Raw genomic sequence first — 8,079 nt, forward strand, 5'->3', positions numbered from 1 at the left:
TTGCAGCGTTCTGGGCCCTGGCATATGCTTATCGCACCCTGCTAGATACTGTAGGGCAGCAGACAGAGGAAGGGGGGCAGGGAGATAAATCAGCAGCTATCCCAGTCACTCAGGCTGCAGCCAACAGCCCAAGCTCAAAGCCAGCAGCTAAACCAGACTGTGAGCCTAAGCTAGGAGCTAAACCAGACTGTAAGCCTCAAACAGTGGCTGTTGCTACGAGCACAATGGGCCAGTGATATCTCAGGCCATCAGGGCAGAGATGGCACCTGTAAGTGGGCACAAGACCAAGGGGTGGATCTAACCATGGACAGTATTTCTCAGGTGATCCATGACTGTGAAGCGTGTACTGTGATCAAGGAGGCCAAGCGAGTGAAGCCCCTCTGGTATGGTGGGCGGTGGTCCAAGTACAAGTATGGGGAGGCCTGGCAGATTGACTACATCACACTGCCCCAGACACGCCAAGGCAAGCGCCATGTGCTCACAATGGTAAAAGCCACCACAGGATGGCTGGAAAAAGTTCTTTATAGAAAGGGTTGTCCAGCCCTGAAACAGAATGCCCAAGGCAGTGGTGGCACCCCCATCTTGGTGTGGGGATTTAAAAGCCATGTGGATATGGCACTTGGGGACATGAGTTAGTGGTGGAATTGGTTGGACTCAATCTTTTCCAACCCAAATAATTCTATGATTTTACATTTAGCAGAGAATGTTTACTGTTAGACCTGGAATCTCAGACATTCCCACAGCAGTAATCCAAATGGAGATGTGTAATTAGTAGCATGAGTTGTGGAGACTTCTGAGGCGGGGAAGATGATCTTTAGAATCATGGTATTTGAAACTTTGGAGACTTATGCTTGGATATTTCTTTGACTGCCAGCTCATGGAAACATTATCTATGGGATCTGTCTCACCGTTTTAAGAGTAACAGTATAAGAGGAAAAAAAAACAACAAAAACCGAAAGAAAGCAAGAAACCAGAACACTGCTAGAGAACTAAACCTGCTCTGTATGATTGCTTAACTTTGCTAACTTCTGGCATCTTGAATATTTCCCTTAATCAGAGAGAGCTGATAGGAATGGACAAGAAAAAACAGACCCTTCCATATCTGTGGGCATGAACATTGCTGTCCACAAATAAGTGTTCAGGTTAAGACTACCCAGAGGCAAGCAGCATTGCATAAGAAGCCGAACAAATACCAAAAACATTTCCTTGGTACTGGAAGCAAAAATGTCTTGAGAAGGAAAATGTAATAGCATCCTACTAATAGTAATTTGCATGTTAGTTAATTTACTTGTACTAAAAATTATGCCAGTCACATGCAGCCCTGCCTCCCTTGCAGGATGGAGCACTGGAGGGAGTGGGGGTGTGGTAATTAGCCAAGTTTTCCTTGGTATCCAGACTGACCCCATTGCTCCGTGTTCTCCTTCTGCTTCTAGGATGGTGCACCGATTCAGACAACTGGATTCAAAGGTACTTCTGTCCCAGATTGCTCTGGGGAATGTGATTCTCTCTGGTAAAGCAGGGGGTGTGCCATGGCAAGGAAAATGAGCCTCCCAGAGTCGTGTGCAGTCTGTGTCACTGTCACCAGGGCCCCATTTTAATTGAGCTTTTTTACCGTGCTCTTTTGATTCCACAGATAGGAGTGTGTAGGGCGTGTAGTGATTAGGACAGAAGGGAATGGTTTTGAACTGAGAGTAGGATTAGATGGGATAATGGGAAAAAATTCTTGGCTGTGAGTTTGGGCCCACCCTGGCACAGAGTACCCAGAGAAGCTGTGGCTGCCCCTGGATCCCTGGAAGTATCAAAAGCCAGGCTGGATGGGGTTGGAGCAGCCAACAATGAGCTGTGAGGTCCCTTCCAAGCCACAAGAGCTTTATATGATGCAGGAAAATGAAACAAAGACACTTGCTTAGCACTGGAGGAGTGTTTCTCAATATTCCTTGTGGGATGGAATAAAACGAAGTAATTTACATCTTAAACTGCAACATTCAGCTGTATAACAGGTCCATGAAATGCCAGTGGGAAGAAGGGATGTCACACACTTGACATGTCCCCATCGCAAAGGTGTCTGTCAAGTTTAGCTTCTGGTGGTGTTGGCCTGGTGTAATTAAGCAAGATAAGGCTACCCATCTACCAGAGAGCACATTATGAGAATTGCCATGCAAATAATCTTTTTATGACTGTGATGTTGAAATGGGTATGTGTGTTCACAGTGGGTATTTTCTGAGGCTTGACTGAATTATCTGTTTGGCCTCTGAAGTGAGAAGTGGCTTTGGTATGAAGCAAAGACTTTTCCAGAAGCTCAGGTGAAAAGACCCACATATACTTCAGAGTACTTTTTTTTTGTTACTGTCAAATAATTTAGATTGCAAAATAATAGCTTGCTTCCAGACTGAAAGGGAAGTGGTGAGTGAGTCTGTGGCTAGTGATGCTTTTCTTGAAACTGAAAGGAGATCTGCTAACCTTAATTCTCTCCTGAAAAGAAATACCCATCTCTTGCTTCTCTCTTCTGGTAACTGCTGGTTAACTCTCTGAAATAGAGGCATCAGGACTCGCTGCATTAATTGCCCTGATGAACACTGTACTTGGGACTGTCCTCTCAAGCACTCTTGCATTTGGTGTAATACTTGCAGAGGCAATTACTTGTTACTTTCATTGCTCATTAGCATTGCATTCCTTCAGCTAGATGGACTTTACAAAAATAACCTCCTCCTTTTTTTTTTTTTTTTTTTTTTTTTTTTTAAGCTCTCTGATTTGAAGGGCTTTCTGAAAGAGATTTCCAGTAAAATTAAATGAGTGGAGCTGAAATTCAAGAGCAGCTACTGGAGCAGGGTAAGCCCACTTTAAATCCATTGTCTGCCTTGAAATCAAGTTACCAGCATTTGTGTTGGTGTTAAATTGGTGTGTCTTTGAAAGAAGAGCTAGTATTAATTGTTGATGGTTATATTCATAGTGTCTGATACTGGGGAAGAAAGGAGACACAAATTCTCTTCCTCAGTTGTGTTTTTCTTTATGAAAAGTACAGTTTTCCATCTGGGGTTTCTATCAATTTTTGGCACTGTTTAAAATACCTTGTTTTGCTCGCTTGCCTCTGAATAACTGTGACTAAGCCAAGGTTATTTTAGTTGTCTTTGTGTTGGAGGGCATCTAGAAAATGAGGAGCTGCTGTGCTGGATCCTTTACCCTTGGTATCTTTTAACTCTGAAGAGCAGGCAATCCAAATAGAAAAGACAGAAGTGAGGGCAGGAGTAAGGTTTATTTTTCCACTATCAAAGTGGGGCATTAGGCTGGATTGCTGTAGCCTTCCTGTGTCCTGTGCAATAAGCTGCAGTGTGAGGAGCTGACCCAAAGCCTCAGGTCCAGTTTGAGTGTCCGGTCATCAGCCTTGTGTCCATTTGCCTTCTGTTTCAAGAAAGAATTGGTTTGGGTCCCACAGTGGGATGTGAGAGGCAGACAGAATATTGATGCAGAGAACACTGTCACCTTTAGAGACAGAAGGTTAAGAAGTGTAACTGTTGAATGGGATAATCTGGAACAACTTGATCAGCCCGGACATTACGGCCTGGCTCTTTCTTCCACAGAGCGGTTTTGTCCAAAAGACCTTAAACCTGTGCCAAACATTCCCCAGTCAGCTCACTCTTTTCCTGGGAGAACTGGATATTCACTTGACCTAAGTTCCATTTAGTCATGAATGACTTGCAACCACCTAATAAAATCTACAAGGATCACCAGTTCCTGGGCTGCTTCTGGGATGTGCTGGACTTCAAGTTGCCTAAAAAATAGGCTGTAAAATAGTGGAACTCTGGAGGCCATTTAGTCCAGTGCTGCTAAAACAATGCCAGCACAGATCAAAGGGAGCTGCAGTGTGGCTGGAAAACAGGTTGTAATTAGATACAGTGGGGCAGCCTGGGACAAGGGAGGGTAGTTTATGATGGAGCTTGTGGAAAGGGACCTCTCATGATGGATGACAGTGCCTTCAGAAGAATCCTAGAATCCCAGAATGGTTTGGGCTGGAAGGGACCTTAAAGCTCATCCAGTTTCACCCTCTGCCATGGGCAGGGACACCGTCCCCTGGACAAGGCATCCAATCACCCGAGCTGATGAACTGAGAGGATGAAAGCAAAGCCCTGAGGTGGGCTGGGAGTTCTACTCTCCAATTCTTTCTGTTGCTCACACAGGTACCAATTAATGAAGAATAATTGCTCGGAGCTGGCAGCAACCCCCAAGCAGATGGTAACAGAGGCACCAGAGTATCAATGTCTCAGCAGGAGTCAGCAGGATTTTCTTGCAATTTTTATTTTTGTTGATCAAACAGTCCTTTCTCCTTGTTGCAAGGTTGTGGTGAAACTGGAGATGACTGCTTATCTCCTGACATGATTCCTGCCCAAACTCTTCTCATCTGCCCTAAGGTCCAGTGGCAGCAATTAGTCCTTGTTAAGCTGCTGTTGCAAATCACTCCTATTTCCAAGAGTTCTGCTGCTGTTGCCAAAATCCCTTTGCTTTTCCATTTCACTTGGAGGGACCTGTGCGTGGCTTTCCTTCAAGCACTAATTGCATGTCTGAATGAATCAATCTCCCTTCCTGTTCTGCCCTGTAGTAGCTGGATCTTGCTTGTTCCTTGCACGGGCTGTCAGACCTGCTGGGGTCTGGAATGCTGGTGTGCCAGAATGCAGTGCATTTCAGCATCATCCCCCCAAGGAAAGCCTTTGGTCCAACCCTGCATCCCTATTTCAGACTGTAAAGGAACACTGTGGACTTGTTCCCCCTCTACCCGGAACCTTTCAGCAGTGCAGAAGCTCAGCTATTACAGCCCTGCATGGGAGAGACATTAATTCATCTAGGAACTGTTTCTAAGGCTTTGTGGGCAATCCTTCCTTGGTTTCAGTCATGAAAATTTGTATTCTGGGAATGTTGGAATTCATTTGACTTTTCCAATGTGTTTGCTGATCTTTGCAGCTGGAAATGGAAAAGAGATTGTTGGAACCTTTAAATAGAGCAGTGCTTGATATGGTCAGGTGGTGCTTTCTGTCTAAAACAGCAGCTGAATTCTGTCACTTTTTTTTTTTTTTTTTTTTGTATAACTGAGAGCATAGCCAACTGAAGGCACTACAAATAGCATTTATTTACATGGCAAAGCATTGTATCAACCTTCCTTCCCAGTGTCTTGGAATCATGGAATCACAGACTCACCAGAGGAAAGGACCTGCAAGGATCATGGAGTCCAACCCCTGGCCCTGCACAGACACCCCAACAATCCTATCCTATGCATCCCTGAGAGCATTGTTCAAATGTTCCTTGGGCTCTGTCAGCCTGGGGCTTTGCCCGTTCCCTGGGGGAGTCTGGTCAGTGCCCCAGCACCATCTGGGAGAAGAACCTTTTCCTAAAATTCCACCTTACCCTGCCCTGACACAGCTCCAGCCGCTCCCTCAGGTGCTGTCCCTGTCACAGAGAGCAGAGATTGGAGCTGTCCTTTGGGACAGAGCTGCCAGCCATGCTGAGACCTCCTCCTCTTCTCCAAGCTGAACAAGCCAATTGACCTCAGCTGTTCCTCATACAGCTTCCTCTCCTGGCCCCTCATCATCTTCATTCCCCTCTTTGGATACTCTCTGCAGGCCTTATATCCTTATGATACATTCAGAGAGGTTGCTGCTCTTTTCTCCCTGCATTTCATCACCCAACTGTACTGTATGCTGTGCATGACATCATCCTGGGGTCTCCAGCACTAACAATAGCAGTGGTATCTGTTTTCATGTGGAAATATTTCCTGCTGAAAAGTAAAGGAGCCAGGCTTTCACTGATTCACATGGCAGTTAGCTGCATCATAAATTCTTGAGATAAGGTTCCTTTCTGGAAATTATTTTTCCCATATCATTTGTCTGCCTTGGATGTGAAAATTGTGCTTTTTGTTCACTCCCTTCCTATATAAAACCTGTGGAATGCTTTCAACCCTTCCGGGAAATCCCAAGGGCCTTGCCTTGGAAGAATATACAATAGTCTCCACCTAGGCTTAAAGAGAAGACTTCTGCCATGGAGCCTTGCAACACCAGGATCCACCCCCGTTCCTTTCCCCGTGTCCCAAATTCTTGCAGTTTTTCCTTTCCCTGTTTCCTCATTGGTCCTTGGTCGTGGTATCCCTGGTGGCTGGCCCCGTCTTCCCTGTAGGCCAATGCCCTTTGCCCTGCCCTTTGTGCTGCCCCCGTGCCCTCAGACCATTGGCCACTGACCCCTGCTTAACCTTGTGCAGAGCACATGGCCAGGTCTTTGTCCCTGATCCCTTCAGCCTGGTGGATGCAATAAACCTTTGCTGGAATACATCATAAATAGACCCTTTCTGTCTTTCCTCTGCTGGGCTATGTGTGTGTGTGGACTTGAAATGGCTGTTCTTGTGGCCTTACTCAGAGTAGCTTCTGAAGGTGACACTTTGAAGGAGGCTGCAGCATGTCTAGCACCCTGCCATGTGGCAACAGAAACCTGCTGTGTGCTTGCCTGAAGCTGTAGAGATCTATTGTTGTGTGAACGTAACTGTGAAACCATGTTCTGTAAGGTCTGAATTCTGGAGTCAGTCCATGGCCGGTGCTGCACCCAGGGGCACCAGCCCATGCTGCACACGCTGCTCCCTTCCCAGAGGCCGCACGGGCTCTTCTCCAGGCTCCAGGCTCCTGCCAGGGCCGATGGAGCCGTGGCCTGGTGGGGCTGCGGGGCGGCACCGCGGCTCCCCGGGCAGCAGCCGGCCCTCTGCCCCCTCCAGAGCCGGCGCCAGTGTTTGGTGCCAGCACCTGCACGGGGAGCCCTGCAGGCGCTGTTGTCTGGCTGCTGCCAATAAGGGGCAGGGGGCAGAGGCAGGGCTGGCGGCCAGCCCGGGCCCTCGCGGCTGCCCAGGCCAGGTGCTGTGACCGAGGCCCCCCGACACAGAGCTCTGGGCCCGCAGAGCTGCTGCCACCATGGGGAGGGTGGCCAGGTCTCCTGGAGCAGGGCTGCGGAGGCACTGCTGCCGCGGTGGCTCTGGACCCCACAGAAACAGCAATGGAACATGCACAAGAACAGCAGGTCTGCTTGCAGCACTTCCCTTGGCTGCTCCTTTAGGGTGCTTGCACCACACTCGGAGACACAGAACACCTTCTTTTCCTCTGAGTGTTATTCCTGTCCTCTGCACTTTCCCAATGCACCAGGTATTAGCTGCTGGATTCAACTAGACACACAAACTGCTGCATTAAACTTTCCACTTGGCTGGTTTTTTATTCCAGAATGCTTTAAAAATGCACAGAAAAGTCCAATGAGATGTGACTGTGTCTCTGTCCTGTGAATTTCACTAGATACTGGAGCTTTTGTGTTGCTGCTAATCCCTTCTATGGAAAAAATTAATTCTAGGGAAGAGCAACATCATCTGACAGACACCAAGTGTTGCCAGCAGTTGCTCCAGGTGCTCCTGCCAACAGCCCCTGCAGGAAGGAGCACAGCCCCCAGTGCACGTGGGTTTGGCTCCCTCTGGCACAGAAGCCCCCCAGGGGCACAGGTCTCTGGGGCAGGACACGGGCACCAGCCCTGTCAGGGCTCGGGGGGTGGCAGGTCTGCTTGGGTGGGGACTCTGCCACAGCTGCTGGTGTCAGCGCTCCCCGGGCCCCAGGGCTCAGAGCAGCATTCGTGCCCTGGCCCACAGTTCCTTGTGTGTGCCACACCCGCGGGTTTAGGGTGGCCACGGGCTGGGATGCGTCCCGAGGAGGCTGTGGCAGCTTCCATGGAAGGTTCTGTGCCCTTCCCAGCGCAGCTGAGTCGGCAACCCTGGGAGCTCCTTCTGCTGCCCTGAGCCCGCAGAGCCGGGCAGCGTTTGCTGATGGTCTGAGCCGTTCCTAAAGATCCTGTCGGGCTGTCTCAGACACTTGGGGCCAGGGATTCCTTCCAACCTGGGCTACTTTGGCTGGGCAGGGGGTGGCCCCAGGGCAGGTGGCAGTGTGTGCAAGGCCCCTTTGTGACATGGTGCAGCGTGGTCACTGTGGCATAGAACGGGACAGGATGGCCTTTGTGACACGTGCTGACATAGGAGCTGGCACTAACCAGAGCACGCCACTCTGCTCAGAGCAGGCG

This window comes from Taeniopygia guttata, chromosome 29 (assembly GCF_048771995.1).
Source record: "Taeniopygia guttata chromosome 29, bTaeGut7.mat, whole genome shotgun sequence".
Lineage (NCBI taxonomy): Eukaryota > Metazoa > Chordata > Aves > Passeriformes > Estrildidae > Taeniopygia > Taeniopygia guttata.